Raw genomic sequence first — 17,527 nt, 5'->3', positions numbered from 1 at the left:
ACTCCTCGCCCAATCTAACCTCAATATGTGTAGCGCTGCGCCCTTCCGATTATCACGCAGAACCCTCCTCGTGACGACAACTAGACCTCGTGCAAGATCTCACTTTAAAGAACACTTCCGTTACACTTTTCTTTTTACTCCTCGTCGCCAAAATTGTCGGATCGTAATACAACTTATAACAGCGAGACTTTCACATCAATTACAAACTTTATTTCCAACTATTTCAATGTCCATTTTCGTATCACTTTTTACATTCTTCTCGCGACCGGTGATCTCCTCGATGGCGTGCTCGACTCTCTCTTCCACCGCGTATCGGTATCTGACGTTTCTCTCTTAGGGATGATCAATACTACTCTGACTGCGCAAAGGGCGCATTCGATCCTGACACTTCCCAGTGCAGCAGTTTGTTTTGGTTTGATATTAGCGAAAACTCAGTAAAATCACAATGATTACCGAAAAGTCGGTGCTTGTGTCTACTGACTTTTTCCCTTTTTCGGTAAAGCATGATTATCACTGAAAAACTAGCACCAAAAATTACCGAACTCAGTAAAGTTGGAAGAATTTTACTGAAGTTCGTATTGTCGTCGCGGTTGAAACCCGAAGTTTCTCCACACTCGACAATCGAATTTTCTCAAAATCCATACGTGAAACCTAACGTCGGACGTAGTGCGCTGGACAGCGGACCTGGCCCTCTATCCAGCGCACTGTGCCCGACGTACGTCCGACACACGGTTTAGGAGAAAAATCGATTTTCGCGTGTCAAAAATTCCGATTTTCAACTGCACGAACAATATTCTTTCCAATATATGATATATGATTTTTCGCCAATCCCATGGTTTACAGTTTGAGCCCGGTATAAAAAAGTACCGAACTCCTAAATACAAAATATGTGTGTATCGCATACCAAAAACTGTGTCAATTGGTTCCAAATTGACTGAATTACAGCGGAAAAGTTGTCAAAATAGAAGCCCTGCCGAGATGGTTCCACTTTCCTATAACGCATTTGACATTTTGGTGCCATTTATACCAGGATACGCAATCGACTTCAACTTTTTGAGCCAGAGTTCCACTTATGTGCGAAATTGCTCCATAATTTACTTTAGAAAATTCTTCAGGGATTCCATAAGATATGCGTCAAAGAATTTCTCCCAAACTCCAAGGCTTCCTTTAGATAGCCTTATTTGGATTTAGCCTATTTATCATTAGCATTAAGCGAGTCGCACAAATTCGTAGGTGGTACAGTCCTAGACCGCTAATATGAGGGTCGCCTCCTTCCCGTCTAGAACCAAAGCACAAAGATTTGGGACTAATCTCTGACTCTTAGACAAGACTGACGCAATCCTCCAATGGTCGAGCACTGTCCTGGCCACGTCCTTGCGATTGTTAGATAGCCTTGTTTGGATTTCTTCAGAAATTCTTCTACAACTTCCTTCATAAAAACTTCTAGGGACCTTTTTAGAAAATCTTGGAGGGATTTCTTCTGAAAACTTTATAAGAATTCATTGTGGGCTTCGTGGCCGAGCGGTTAGCGGCGTCAGTCGTTTAGGTGTCTCGTAAGCCTCGGAGTGTGGGTTCGATTCCCGCTCCAGTCGGGGAAAACTTTTCGTCAAACGGAAAATTCTCCACTGGGCCACTGGGTGTTTATATGTGTTGTCCGTTGTCTTACGTTAGTTATGTTCAGTCTGTGCGGCCACTGGCCGAAGACGGTGTGATTGTCTTTTAAAGAATTCATTCAGTTTTTTTTTCTAATGATCTCTTCAGAATTTCTTCCAGTGGTCTCTTCACAAATTATTCAGGAATTTTTACTGATATTCCTTTTTTGGGGGATTCCATGGAAATTCCACCAGGAATGTCTCCAGGAATTTATGCAGGGATTATTTTTTAGATTCTTGTATGAGTTTAGTGATTCAAGCAGGAATACCTCTAGAGATTCTTACAACAATTCACAAAGAGATTCCTTTGGGAATTCCTCCGGTATTTCCTCCATGCCATTTTCTCAGAAACATGTCCATGATTTCTCCCAAGGATACACTAGGAATCTGATGCACGAATTCTTTCAGGAATTCATTCAGAAATTCTTCGGAAATATGTTCAAGGATTTTTTGCTGGAATACCTGTAGAAATTTCCTAATAAATTTATTAAAAAAAACCTTCACAGAGGATTATCCAGGTGTCCCTCTTAGGATTTTCGTGGAAATACTTCCACGAATTCCTCCAGGATTTTTTAAAGAAATCTTCCAGGAATTTTGTTATGATATTTCCACAGGAATTCAAATATTTCTCAAGAGATTCTTCTATTATTTCCATGTTCGGTTTCCCAAGGAGTTTCTGCAGGTATTCGTCCAAGAATTTCTTCAGAAATTCCTTCTGTGATTAAGGATGGTTTCGATCACCTGATCAGTCAGTTGAGCTATAGATAAATTAGTGAAACAATTGCCATGTGATCGAAAACATCCTTGTCTGGGATTCATTCAGGAATTTTCCTGAAATTTCTTCTGATATTCCTCCTAAGAATTCTTTTTGGGACTTTTTATAGGAATTCAAATAGAAATTTCATCAAAAATTCCTCTAATAATTGATAAATATTCCTAGAGACTCTTTCAGTATTTAAAGGATTGCTTTAGTAACTTTGACTGGTTTTTTTTTTTCAGATACAGTAGACGTTCGCTCGGTGCAAACGCTTTAACTGCAATGCTTTTTAACTGCAAGTCCGCTAAGTGCAACAATTTTGCAGTTATCGCACCGCTATCTGTCAAAACGAAATGTCAACGGCGATGCGATGTTTTTCGTATGCACTTTTGTTGCAGTGCGATGTTTTCCGTATGCACATTGGTTGCATTCTGCAGCAACTGACAGCAACAGCAGTTATCGAATTTCATTCGGTAAGTAAAACGTAAACATGTTGCACTTATCGAATGTCTACTGTACTCTTTCAATTTTTTAGAAATTTCTCCAGGAATTCCTATAAAAAAATCATTCACGGATTTTCCAGGGAAATTCTTCCAAGGATCTCTCCTACAAGGATTTTTTTTTTCAAAAATTGGTTGCTTCTGAAATATGTGCTGGGATTACTTCAGCAGTTGTATAGGATCATTTCACTGTTTATTAGTTAGGGTATCGCACCACTTGAGCGGTGGCTTCTATATTCGTCTGTTTTCCACTATAACTCAGTCAGTTTTGAACCAATTGACTTGAAATGTTGTACACGGGTAAATACTATACCTATCTCACCACATTCCAAAAGTTGTGTCAATTAGTTCAATTTTGACTGAGTTATAGTGGAAAACAGACGAATATAGAAGCCACCGCCCAAGTGGCGCGATTCCCTACTTGGGTGGGATTATTTCTATTAAACATCGGCAAATTCACCTAAAAAATCGGCTCAGCGTTTATTTCGCATTCTAAGTATTCTACGGGCGCTCGAAATACGCTGACCCACCGGACGAAAGTGAGTGACATCGGCGCGTGAAAAGAACCGCAACGGCGGCGCACATTGATGGATTCAACGAGACGAGCCATCCATCGAGTGATTGTGGTCCGCGCGCGCGGTGTGAAGTGTATTGAACTGCGATGATAGAGCATCCTATACAAGTGACGCCGACAACGGCGACGACGACGACGAGTGATTTGCTTATCAATCCCAGCATTTTGGTGGGGCCTGATTCTGACTGACCGTCTGTCTGTTCAGCAAATTGGATGCAGTTGTCGTGCTATTAAGTTGCTGATAAGGTGCAGCAGCAACAAGTTATCTCGTTGGGGGCAGTTACATATTGGCAGATTCGATGTGGGCCAAGTCGAATCGAATCAAACCAACACTAGCTTGGTCGAGTGTGATTACAAAGAAGAGAGTGAGAGATACTTCCGGCAGAGGAAAAACATAGGTATCAAAAGTTAATAGCTGCTGCTGATAAACGATGACACCGAACGTAGTCTATTTATGTAAACAAGGTCATTATTTTCGAACAATTATTTGGCTTGTACATTTGAGCAGTGTTTCCCAAATCTAGAACGTTCGCGTGTTACACTACCATGTTATAAGAGTTGGAATTCAATACGAAATAGTTTTTTCTACCTTTATATACATCCAATTGCTTTTGTTGCGCATAGCCATAACGACACCGAGGCAGCCGTCGGTACCGTACATTATTCGTGACGGGAAGTTTTGGGCACAGCTTCACCAACCCAGCTAGTGGTTAGACGTTAGAACCTATGTAAGTGCTACGATAGATGCTGACGCCGATAATGTTGGTTGGTACTGTACCAGTAGGGTAGAATCTTCAGTTGTGGCCAGTAGTCTATTTTGGTAATTGCGAAATTTTCGTTTGTGGTAGCACGAACGTAAACCTCGTTCTTTCCACAACTGTTGGCCACTGAAGTTCATTCAGGATGCTCATCGAACATTTGTGGGGTCGAATAGCAGAGACTAGTAGCTGGAAGAGGAACAGCTGCTGAAAAGCAATAGGACACGATCGGTGAAGTACTAGAATTGAAGTAATGAGCTGAATTTTTGTATTGTGAGAAGGTCGATTATCCGTTTCTGCAATGAAATGCTTCAAAAAGCGTGGGTATTATGATTCCTTGCCTAATTTGATGCTGTTTGAGCAAAAATTTTGGTAACTGTTTTGTTTACGTTACAAGAAATGGAGAAAACAACAACAGGGTTACCCAAAGTTTTGCTCAAACATCATCAAATTAAGCAAGGAATCAATATTCACGCTTTTTAATCCATTTCATTGCTGAAACGGAGAATTGGCCTTCTCACCATACAAAAATTCAGCTCATTACTTCAATTCTGGTACTTTACCGATTGTGTCCTATCACAGAGAACAGACATCCAAGTCCAGTTCCGAAACTGTGTAAGGAATTTAACAGCCATTTGAAATCGGCAACACAAGTGGCAATAGCGTGGCGCTGCAATCAGTTAATTTCCCATACTAATTTAATTCACCACTTGAAATGTTTCAATTCACCACTGACTGTGGCAATATGGTGTTTGGTGGCATTAGTGTTGTCATCGTGTATTGGTTTGCAACCATACTCAAGTAAAGATTCAAATCCTTACACAACTTTCAGAATGAAATTTGTTCTAGCCTGGATGTCTGTTCACTGTGGTCCTATTGAAATGGTCAACCATGAAGAGTGAGTTTGAGAGCTAGTGAGTCGGTAATTTGGTGGCAGATGAGTCATTTTGTGAGTTATTGAGTAGAATATTGAATAAATGGGTAAATCAGTGAATGAGCTAGTCATTTTGTGAATAAGAGAATGAATGAGCCTTTTAGCTAACGTAGACCACTTTATCAAGAAAACTAGCAGCACTGATGTAAATCAGGAGTTATTGTTAGCAGCGCCACGGCGGATAAAGTTGGCACTATTCATGATAGTGTGAGCATAGACAAACAGACGTATCACTAGAACACAATGCGATTAAAATCATCGTTACAAAAGCATAATCGCCCAATGCTAATTACGCTGTGTTTCGCAAACCCGCTGAGTAGGTGCCGGTAGTGAGCAATCGTCAAACAGGAACAAAAATGATGCGAGCGCCATGAGCGAGAGATTTGCGAACTACAGAATATTTAAATAGTCCGTTAAAAAAGGAAACGGTGGGAAATGGGTAGAGTGAGACGTCTGTTTGTCTGTGGTGTGAATAAATCTTCTGCGAGTACACTGAAATGACTTAGCTAGTAAATTAGTGAGAAAATGATTGAATAAGTAAGTCACTGAACGATGTAGAGATCTAATATTAAAACGAATGAGCTAATGCTATTGTGAGAGGCTGATAGTGGGTTAGTGAGTTAGTGAGCGAGTTAGATGCTGCGAGTGAATGAAAAAGTAAGTGAAGCAAACGATGTAGTGAGTTAGAGAGTGATTTAACTAATTTAGTGAGTAATGTATTGCTAATTTAGAGAAAACTTTCTGTTTACGGCAGAACGGAAAGCTACTGCAGCTGTCAAGCTACTGATTTTCTCTGAGGTATTTATCATCGATCAATCCAAGCGATGATGAGGAGTGCCAGAAGTCAAATACATAGTACCCGGCTCAACAGTGAGCGGTACAGAGTGGCAAGAGCAGAAGAGAAACGATCCCACCGCAGTAAAATACTGAGGCATGAAGAGAGTGTGATTGCTGAAGCCTAATGAAAAGCTATGGACAGGAACGATATGCGGAGATTTTATGCAACAGTCAATGGCACTGCGCTAGGAGGATGAAGGAAGAGTTATCCACCAGCTGGTTGGATGGCCTCATTGCCCAATCTTCTAGAAATGGGAACAAACTAGAAAGTGACAATTAGAAGGATAGCTCTTTTAAATGCAGCGTATATGTTCAACAGACTGAGACCTTTTGAGAAGTTCTTCGTCGGTGAATACCAGACTGTATTCGATCAACGACGGAACAAATGTTTAACCTGTGGATGATCCTAAATAAATTTCGGAAATATAACTTACAGATTCACTATCTGTTCATTAATTTGAAAGCAGCGTACGATTCAGTGAAAAAAAAACGAGCTTTGGTAGATAATGTCAGAACATGGTTTTCCGGGGAAACTATTAAGGGTGATACGCCCGCATAGAAAAACACAGTTTGTCTTAAGTTCCAAACAGTACATGCCCTCTAACAGTTGGGGTTAACTTATCGCATACAGTCGCTTCTTTGTTGGACAATATAAAGCCAGATGTTTTAAACTATGAAAAACAGTATGAGTAACCCATGCCTATCAGTAACACTATATGATAGTGTCCACACATTGTCAAATGGTATGGGGATGACAGCCATAAAACATTATTTTATTGTAAGAGCACCTTTTGTCAAGCTGTTCAAGCTTCTCGTTGTGCAGCACACTCATACATATGCGATTCATACTGTTGCACCCTTATTCAACAATTTGGCAAACAGCACGGAAAAAACAGATTACCTAAAAAATACGTTAAAAGAACGCAAAAATAAGTATACCGCTTGAACTTTTTACCCAGCAGTGGGTTGTTTTCACGCTCTCTCGCTCGCATTGTTGTCAAAAACAAAGCGAGAAGCAGTTACCTAGCCGAAAATGTCCATGCGAGAAGCCAAATTTGGGTTCTTTGTCGTTTACCCAAAAGTGAGTTTATTTCAACCCACTAGGGTACTTCGAAAGTTAACGCTAGGTAGAAAGAACTTTGCGATGGGTTGCAATTTTCTGCCGGCATCAAACGGAAACTACCCACTCAGAGCTTTAACGCGGTATAGCCAAATTTGGGTTCTCGCACGGAAGAGCCGATATGAGTGAAAAGAACCTATATTTGGGTTGATTTCTGGATCCGTGAGTGGCACACATCAGTGTTTGTGAGTAACTTTTCTTTTCATATCGACGCCGCCGTCGGGCTGCCAAAAGCAAAAAAAAATGAATTTTGTTTTCGCGTTTAGTCGCTGCTGTTTTTTTTTCGCTCAGTGCTGCTGCAACAGATTATATTATAACGTAGGAATACTGCTGCTAAAAGGTAAGTTGTTTCACCTTCAGGAGTAGTAAAAACTAATAAATACAATATTAATTCATTGTTTTTGTACGATTATTATCCCGTCAGCGAACAGTTCCCGTTCTCCAGCTAGTGTTCCTATTGAAAGATGTTCGTCGCGATGGCAGGAACTGGGTGCCACACGTGCAACAAAATTTGGAAGCCGGACAATGGATAACGTAGAAAAAATATCCTTGGAATGATTGCTACCCGGAAATGGAAATTGGCAGGCTAGAGAGGCAGTGAGAAGTTTTGGCAGAAGAAGTTGAATTGCTTGTTTCATAAGTGGTGTATCGGTGGATAGAATTTGATGTTGGCATGTTACGAATAATAAAAACACATATTTTAGAAATAAAATAATTTTCCGCATGTTTAAAATGCGATCTAAATATTTGTGAGTTTGTGTTTTTCTTCGGAATAATTTGTTATTTCTTGGTAACTGCTTTTACATGCAAATGGTTTTCATTGGAATTTGCAATGAAATAAGCATTTCATAATAAATTTTTGATTACGTCGAAAAAATGCTTTTATTTCATAGTAAATTGATATGAAAGCTGTTTGTTTGCGAAAGCAGTTACTATAAAATAGCAAGTTGATTGAATTTAAATCAAGAATTGTTAAATAATATTTGAACAATATGGTATATGATTCATTCTCGCATATTGCACAATAAAGAACTGTTCTTGAACTGTTTGCTTATCAGTGATCTGAACAAAAAATGGATAGTATGTTGACCTTTTGACAAACTGTAAATGAAAATTTTTGTTCGAGAAAATGGGCAATTTTTAATTGTAACATAACTTAACCGCCTATTCCCCATACTGTTTTTGATCGATAACCATCTACCACACTGTTGAAACCGTTTATGGTACTGTTGGCTTATTGTTGCTTTGGATGTTCTCCTACACTATTGAGATACTGTTGTAAAGAGTTGCGAACAGTATGGTGAACAGTGCAAATATGGTTCATGATTATGCGGGCGCGCAACACTGCATGGGTCAAAATCAAGTATTCGGAGATGTAGTGTCTACGACGAAGTACATGATAGCGAGAATAGACAGAGGCAGGCCTAGTGGTGGTAGTGCTGAGGAATTTATTGATGGGAATGTTTTTGAAGTAATCGGAAAATTTGTTTACCTTGGAACACTTGTGACAATGACGTTTCCCGTGAAGTGGAAAAGGGTTTTGCAACTGCGAGAGGGGCCTAACGGATTTCGTAACCAGTTTAGGTCCCGTAACTTGCAAACGCAAACGAAATTCACTCAATATACCTGCCAGAGTTTTTGCTTTTATTTTTTTTTTATTAAAATTCTAGTTATAATTCCCATTAATTAAATTGATGGAGTCTATGAAGGACTTTGATTGGAATTTCAAATAAGCTATTAAAAATGTTCATCTTTTTCCTTGCTTGCTCTTTGGAGGAACTCTAAGATGAAATCAGTGGCATACGTGGGACCGCGCATAAATTGCGAATGGAGGGTCCGTTTTGGGTCGTCTTAGTTTTGTTCAGTTAGTTTTCACCCAAGGAAGGTTTATGAGGCGAAAAACATAGAAAAATAAGAGTTTTTGGTAATCGGTTTTTTTATATTTTGAACGGGGACTTGGACTTGGCTAGGGCCTTGAAACGTCAAAAAACGCAGTAGGCAAGACAAAGTTCGACGATTTAGTGATTTAGTAATTTTATTGCTGTGTGCATTCAAAATGCAAATATCAAATGCGGGAGCACCAAATGCGGTAAGATTTTCTAACAAGTACAGTGACCCCACTATCGGCAAAAATGACCACAGTTTATGGATCACTAATTTGATCAACATGGTGATTCATAAATAGTGTACAAAATTAAGGTGATTCATCGGTGTGGGGTCACTGTAACCAGATGTCAGTGGGAGCTTTCGAATCCTACGTTGGCGGTGATATTGGCTATGGTTGCTACGTTGCCTTTGGTAACATGTGTTACCGCGTTTGAAGTGCATTTGGGCACCGTTTGCATCTTGAATGCACACAGCAATACTATATTTTAATAATATAAAATATAACGATATTGTATGAAAAACTTCACTGTGAAAAGATTCTGGGTAGACTAGTATTCATAAAGATTTCAAAATTTCAGAAATCACTCAAAGGAGTTTTTCCCTCTTTCAAAATTTTTAGTTAAAAATAAATAATAATAATATTAATAACTAGTATTGAAACTAGCCACTTTCAGCTGGGTCTTGCTTAATAACCTTGCGGTTTTCAAATTTACTGCTTAAGCACGTGTATTATCTGAGATGAACGTATTTAATTTGAATATTCAATAATCGCTTAACCACTACCCACAACCCCAGTCGATAGAGGTGATTTTCCTCGGCAAAGGCAAAAACCCCCAGCCACAAAAGCACAGAATACGAGTTCGTGCAAATATGGGAAGTAGGTAACGATAATTCTTGTGCAAATCTGGATGTCTCACTGACCTATCTACAATGTGCCCCAGTTAGTGGTGCCCAACCCACACGTCATGCCGATTTATTTGCACAAATCTTGCATCCGCTAGGGCTTGGTTGGTTGTGCCGGTGTTTATATTTGTCATTGAAAATGATAGATAAACGTGTATCGGAACCTCGGTGACAAAAAGTTCTTCGTTTTTTTTCTAGAATTGCGTACTTTAAAAATTGAAAAGTTTTGGTCAAAAATTGATATAGAATGGCCAAGCGATAAAGCACATGATAACAACCCATCTCTACGCACTGTTGCCGAGCTAACGCTGCTCAACAGATGATTCGTACGCACTCAATTTCCATACCTACTTATGGATGTATATTTGTCGGCGGGTAGACAACAAATTTCGATGATAGTTATTTGTCTCTATCGCCACGCGGCATTACGATTACGATCATTACAGTTCAAGGACAACTGCCACTACGTATAGGGTACAACTATGCGTAGATGGCTACCCTCGGTGTAGATTTTTAAAAATACGTAGTCAAGTTTAAATCATATCTAGATTGAGTTTCAATAATAGTGAAAGTAATATCTCAGACAAACAGACGTAATACTTTTGAAATAGGCTTGGCACATGCATCTAACGATCAATTCAAATGTCATTTGATTTTCGCGATCCTTCCACCAGAGGCGCTAGTGTTCGATCGCTTTGATGTTTGCCAGTGTATACGTTGCTTTATGATGCAAACGAAAATTACAGGTGATTTGTGTAGTAGTGTGTATGTTAGACAAACATCAAATCGAAATCCATCATGGCCGACTGTGTCTCGCGCGGTTCTAGCAACATGTGCTCATAAAAAAGACACCGGGCAAAAACTTTCGATGAATTTTCTCGAAGAGTTACGTCTGTTTGTCTTTGGTAACATGATCGATTTCGCTTCACCGACAATTCTGAAAGCACTGAGTTTTGCCAACTATGAACTATTAAGGTGGCGGTAGTGAGCAAACATCAATCTCGAACAAAAGCTATGCGAGCGTCACGGATCGATAGTTGGCCAACTAGCTCTTTGTAGGCGCCATTCGTAATAGTGATTTCTCGGATGTTCTCACTAGAAATCCTCTACATAGAGATGAGCGGAAGTTACATACGTCGATTCGGCAACGCTGTTTGTTTTGTTTACAACAGCTGCCAACACTTGCTACAAAGCTAGATGTTCAAACTTTGTGCGTGACTTCGTTGTGGTTCAAGTTGTTTTATTTACATTTTCTAACTATGGTAGAATTTTTTTTCCAAAATTTTGTTGAAATAGCGGAGCAATCGAAGAAATCTGAAATTCATTGCAAAAGTGTTACGTTAATCATATCGGCAGAAGTGAAGCAAGAAGCAGCAATGGAAGTTTTTTCGACAAGTTCAGCAACAAAAGTGTCGTCATAAGCATGAGCTTTTGAAAGCAGAATTAATAAATTTTTATCTTTTTACTAAACATACATATGCCGCCAATTTCTCGATATTAAAAATAAATAATTTTTATTTATTTAGTTCCGATTGCAATACCGTTCAAACGACGCCTTCCTACGAACGATAAGCATGTTCAATTGGCTCACACTTTGACAGTTCTCTCTGCACGATTGGCTCACAATGGCCGCCTCCGCAGATCTCTATAATGTAGGATTACTAGTTCTCACATTTTAAGTGTCGCCTTCATTAGCGGAGCCAGCTTTTTCTTTTTTCATACTCACTCTCCCAAACATGCAAGCGAAAAAGCGAGGTGAAAGAGGGGGCAAGCTGCCACCTCTTCTATCTTACTCTTTCTCGTGTATGTTTAGGAGAGAGAGTAAGAAAAAAGAAAATGCTGGCTCCGCCAATAATGGTCGCCTTTATTGTAGACTAGCTGTTTCTGCTAACTATGTCTTGCCTAGATGTGGCGGTTTGACAACTGTTGAGGTTATTACTGTACCGCATTCTAGATGGTGAACCCATTGAAGCCGGATTTTTTCCAAGCGTTTCTCTGTAGTTTTGGTGCTCAACAGCATATTTTTCTTCTGGATAACCTAGGTCATCCAAACTGTTCTTGAGTTCAGATTCTGAAGTCTACGGGTGTAACGCTAATTTCTTTCATTGTACAAAGCTACAATTTGTAATCTACCATGTCCAGCGAGTTTTCTGAAAGTTCAATAGACAGTATCAGATCAGTCGAGATATCCTAGGTCATCCAAACTGTTCTTGAGTTTAGATCCTGAAGTCCACGGGTGTAACGGTAACTTCTCTCATTATATAAAGCTGTGATTTGTTATTTATCATGTCCAGTAAGTCTTTTGAGAGTTCAATAGGCAGTATCAGATCAGTCGGAATATTCTAGGTCATCCAAACTGTTCTTCAGTTCAGATCCTAAAGTCTACGGGTGTAACGGTAATTTCTTTCATCATACAATGCTACGATTTGTAATCTATCTTGTCCAGTAAGTCTTCTGAATGTTCAATGAACATCGTCAGATCAGCTGGGGTCATCCAAACTATTATGATGTTTAAAATCTATCATCTACAGCAATTGAAGCTTATGTTTTGGCTATATAGAATCATGTTGCATAATCTGTTATACTTACTGAGGCTTACAGAATATAATCAGAGGCAATGACATAGCTTCGGGATATTCAAAATCGTGCACACTGTCCTGCGATATAGTACATGGAGTCTACAGTCGTGATAACTTTTTTGCTGTTAGTTACACAATATTACCAATTGTATTGATTGTATTTAATTTAATTATTTAGCCTTTCTTCCGAAGATTCCGAAAGAATTGATTTGATTGATTTATCTTTATTTGAGAGACTTTCAGCCCTTGGCTGGTTCGTCTCTTTATTCCGAAAGAATGCCAGGAGCATTACAGATTACAGTTGGATGAGTAATGCTACAGTTTATTGTGAGAATAACTTCCTAGGGCTGAAAATCCCAAGTAACCACGGCGCTGAAGCTTTATTGCATGCAGATATAAGGTGTATTTAGAGCAATCATTACTTTACATGAACACTTAACGTTCAACAATTCGTCATTGAGTTCATCGTCATCATCAAACATTTGAAAGCAGTTTTCTCGTTCAAAATAAAAGTTGTTGCTATGAAAATATATTCGCTGTACTCCTCATGAGGAATAGAATGCAGTGAATATATTTTCATAGTCGATGTTTTGATTTACAACGAGAAAACTGCTTTTTATTTTCCGAAAAAAAAAATGACGGATGCTTGACCCTTAAGGTTGATTTAAAGTGGAAATGGCAATTATGCGACTGAACTAAGATCCCGAATAAAACGATATTCTACAGTTATAGTACAGTGAATCGTTTCCTTATTATTCGTGATATCATAAAATGAATTATAAATCAATGATACTGTGGATCATATCTCGCGTTTAGTATCATACAGGCGTATCTACAATGATCGTATTATCTTCATCGATTTTCTCTTCGGAGTATCCCGGAAAATACGACCAATATTCGGATGATCTCTCGGTGTATTTCGGTGAAGGACGACTAGGACTAGCATCTAAAACAACAAAAATAACCGAAAATGATTTACCGGCAAAGTTATTAATGAAAGAGAAAATCGATGAAGAGAAATCGATCATTGTAGATACTCCCGTATGATACTAAGCGCGAGATATCAATGATATCATGAATCGTTTCCGGAGTTTAAATGATAGACCAAATGGGTTGCTAAGTATCGTTACCATTCAAAATTGGCTATTTTCGCGAACAAAAATTTCTTCAAATTATTCGAGTTATAGTTAGTTTATCATTAACTCTACGATACATAGAATAATAAAAACAAGGCTGAAATATTTCACAGCTCTGCTTTGCCGACATTAAAAAAGTTACACCCCTGCAGATTTATCTGCTGTCAAGCTTCGTGACGTCAGCCGTAGTATTTATTTTCGGTGCTGGACGATTTTTTTGTTAAAATATCAGGACTCGAACTGTTGAATGCTGGCTGAGCTGGCTCTGTTTCTTTAGTCGTGATGCTTCCTTATTGGACTAAAATGACAGTGCTCGCGGGTGTTTTAATAGCAATTTTGTGAAAGATCGTCTTGGATTCTGACGTCCATAGAAGAGACGGAAATGAACCACAAGCAACTAAGGTTTCAGGCCTCACGGATTCCGTGTCTCCACAGTTTTATCGTTTCATGTAAGGTTAGTTATCTGAGTACTTACTACTCCACACACAGGAGTGTTTGCTTCATACTACGATGATTTACAAATGGCAGCATAACAGCAGCGTTAAAAGCGAGGTAAGAAACATCCTTCCATCTGATCACCGGATAGATCACGGGTCTTGTCAAGAGAACTTCATGCCACTTTTACATGCACTCAACGTGCCTACGCCGTCCCGGAGCATCGATTCTGATGAATTCATTATTCAGATTTCAGTTTCTATCTTCAAACACAACCTTAGCATAAAAAATACGATAAATTTGGGAAAATTCAATAATTTAATATTGTAGATTTACTATTGAGTGTATCATAATCATTAATACAATCATACATGAAAAGTATCCAACAATTCTATTTTTTACAAATTTCATCATTTGATCATAGAGCGATGATAACATGTATAATTATCACTCATTGAATAGAAAGCTTATAATATACACGATACCACGAATTATAAAAATCTATTCGGGATTATACCAGTATAATCTTATCTTGATTCTATAATTGCCCATTTCCACTTTAAATCAACCTTAAGTTTGCATGTAAAGTAATGATTGCTCTAAATACACCGTATATCTGCATTCAATAAGGCTTCAGCACCGTGGTTACTTGGGATCTCTATAATAAAGTAATAATAAATAATAATAAGAGATAAACTTCAGGACAGTTTGGACGACCCTGAATGTCCCAAAGGTATATAATAATATCTAGTAGACTTCAGGCTAGTCCAGTAATCGCGATTATGCAACGTTACTCAGTGTATCAGATATGGCTATTGTTACGAGTGTAGACCTGAAGTTCTGAATTCCAAGATAGTTTGACTGACCTGCAATATCCCTATAGTGTCTATAAATGTAATGCTTATTTATGTCGAAATACATAAAATTATTGTTGCTGCACGTACGGATTTCTTCGGACGTCCTATTAGCAAACTCTGTCTTATGGCGTATGAGTTAGATATAAGCTGAAATTAATTATTTAAACTCGATATTTCAAGTTCGTTCAGGTAACATTTTACTTACATTTACTTGAAGATTTGAAGGACTTTACTATAGGGCAGTTTGGATGACCTTGACAGTCACAAAAGGTTTATAATAGTATCTAGTATACTTCATATTGATCCAGTAACCGATTTTTTATTATTATTATATTTCATCAAATACACTTTACCAGATAAGTTGGCATTCGTACATGGCTGCTGTTACGAGTGTAGACATGAAGTTCTGCATTGCAAGGTAGTTTGGCTGGAATATCCCTAAAGTGTCCCTAAATGACATTTGAGATTTCAAGAGCTTCGCGGATCCCAGCAGATTAAGCAATGCCATTGTTTATGGCGTAAACACATAAAGTGATTCTTGTAGATTTGAAGGACTTCATTTCCTATTTACTGTCCTATGTTTGGACGACCCTGAATGTCCCAAAGGTTCATAATAATATCTAGTAGTCTTCAGATTGGTCCAGTAACTGCGGTTGATTATGAAACGTTACTCACTATAACAGATATGGCTACTGTTATGAGTGTAGCCCTGAAGTTCTGAATTACAAGGTAGTTTGGTTGACCTGGAGTATCCTATAAATGGCTTTATGCAATTCAGTATCATAATGACCAATTTTTCCGTACTGCTCATTATGCAACTGAAATTAGTTGCATTAAAAAAAAGAGTTGCATAATGTTCATAATGGGGAACACTAGAACACTTAGATTTTTTTTATCTGTATTAACGAGATTTTAAGCTCTAGGCTAGTTCATCTCAGGACCCACGCTTTACTTCCCTTCCGAAGGAAGAACTCACATTTTGCGAGTTTCTCGGAAGTGGTATTCGATCCCAGGTCTTTGGCGTGATAGTCAAGTGTTCTAACCATTACACCAGGTCCGCTCCACAGAACACTTAGATGTGTTTTTAACGAATAATAATTATTAAACAAATTAAATATGAATAATACGAATATTGAGGATATTTGTTTTTCCCAAATCTTGACTCATGAGATTCATTTGATAGCACATTAAGACATAGAGACGTCAACAACATTGCTTGCGTATGGATCAGAAGAAACAAACAGGAAGAAAGATTGTGTGTGCGGTGATTGTGAAAAGATAACACAACAATTTGGTTGCGATATTTTGTTACTACATTTTAGAACTTTAGTGTAAATGATTTATTTTTGGTTTTATGAAAGTTTGTCTTTCAATCTGAAAGTAAAATTAGTGAACAAATAGTTATAATGCTTCAGCAAAAATATAAAAAAAAATGAGTGAGAATAACTGGTTCTAGCGCTCGAAAAGCAATAGGCCAACGTTATATCCACTAATAAGGCCAACTTTTTGCCGTAGACCAACATTGCATCCTATCACAGCGAATCTTTTCAACGTAAGGGGCGATTTCTTCACCCTGGCTCAAGCGTTAAACCAGGTTTAACTATGGGTAAACCTATGGCTTACCAGTTAAGCCGAGGTGAAGAAATTGACCCTAAGTAAGTTCTTGGATGTTTAGTTTAGCTTACTATCAATTGGTGAAACATGTATTGACCTAGGACAAGATAAGACAACTAGTCAGCCCAAAAGAGACCAATTTATTTTTTAGGTATTGGCAAGTATGCGTTATAAAATCAAAGTACTATTTGTAGTGCTATTAATTCACGAGTTATGGTCAAAATTTTCATAAATTACTTCAGATTTTTTTCCAAACATCATCTAAAATAAAAAGAGAGCCTTTTTTGCCAACTGACCATTTGGGTAAAAACCATCGAAAATAGAAGAAAACAATGAGGGTTTAAAATACCCCTATACCCTCATGATCGTCTCAGTCAACGGCACACTCGCAATCATATGATAATGACCATTGTTGGCGGAGGTGACAATTTCCACCCACTCGTTCGCATTGATACGCGACATACCTTTCAGAACGAACGCGTGATTGATTTTGGCGTCCAGTCGTTACTTTCGCAGCAACGCCGTGGGATTTGGTTTTTCGTCTCTGATAGGTATACCTAGATATATACAATCACGCACGATCCATTTCATTAGTGTTTGTTGTTAAGTGCCTTCAATTGGCATTCCCATTATTGTCGATGGAACGGTCTAATCCTCGCTGCTGAGATAGTCACTGCTATCAAACAAACTCAATTGTTCCTAATTGTTGATATGCGCTTCCAAAAGTTGGTGGATTGAAAAAAAGCGGAATAGAACATCTCTCACTTTTAAGTGGATGAAGAGTTTCGGCATGCGACCACGCCGACGAAAGTGAAAGCCTTTACCGGCAAATGTTTTAATAATTAAGCAGTGCTATGATGCGCAGGCACGATAATAGTGTTGGATAGAGCTAGCACGTGGTATAACAATTTGCGTACGTTTTGCTGACTGATGCCTGCTTAGTGCGTAGCGTACGTTGAAGATAGACAAAACTTATATTCAACA

General features: G+C 38.5%; 2 protein-coding genes and 1 long non-coding RNA gene across 3 annotated transcripts in view; 2 read left to right on the top strand and 1 right to left on the bottom strand.

Moving 5' to 3' along the window:
* LOC134288404 (uncharacterized) overlaps positions 1–17,527 on the bottom strand; it is a 250,015-nt gene that overhangs the window by 136,783 nt on the left and 95,705 nt on the right. The gene's annotated exons all lie outside the window — the stretch shown is intronic.
* LOC109400612 (b(0,+)-type amino acid transporter 1) overlaps positions 1–17,527 on the top strand; it is a 46,108-nt gene that overhangs the window by 12,179 nt on the left and 16,402 nt on the right. The window lies entirely within an intron of this gene.
* Positions 7,304–7,876, top strand: LOC109425674 (uncharacterized). The gene is made up of 2 exons (XR_003893297.2): positions 7,304–7,472; positions 7,557–7,876. It is a non-coding gene; the product is annotated as an uncharacterized LOC109425674 (long non-coding RNA).

Source organism: Aedes albopictus, chromosome 2 (assembly GCF_035046485.1).
Source record: "Aedes albopictus strain Foshan chromosome 2, AalbF5, whole genome shotgun sequence".
NCBI classification, from domain to species: domain Eukaryota; kingdom Metazoa; phylum Arthropoda; class Insecta; order Diptera; family Culicidae; genus Aedes; species Aedes albopictus.
The sequence above is the reverse complement of the archived record's forward strand: the minus strand, read 5'-3'. Positions and strand labels throughout refer to the sequence as shown.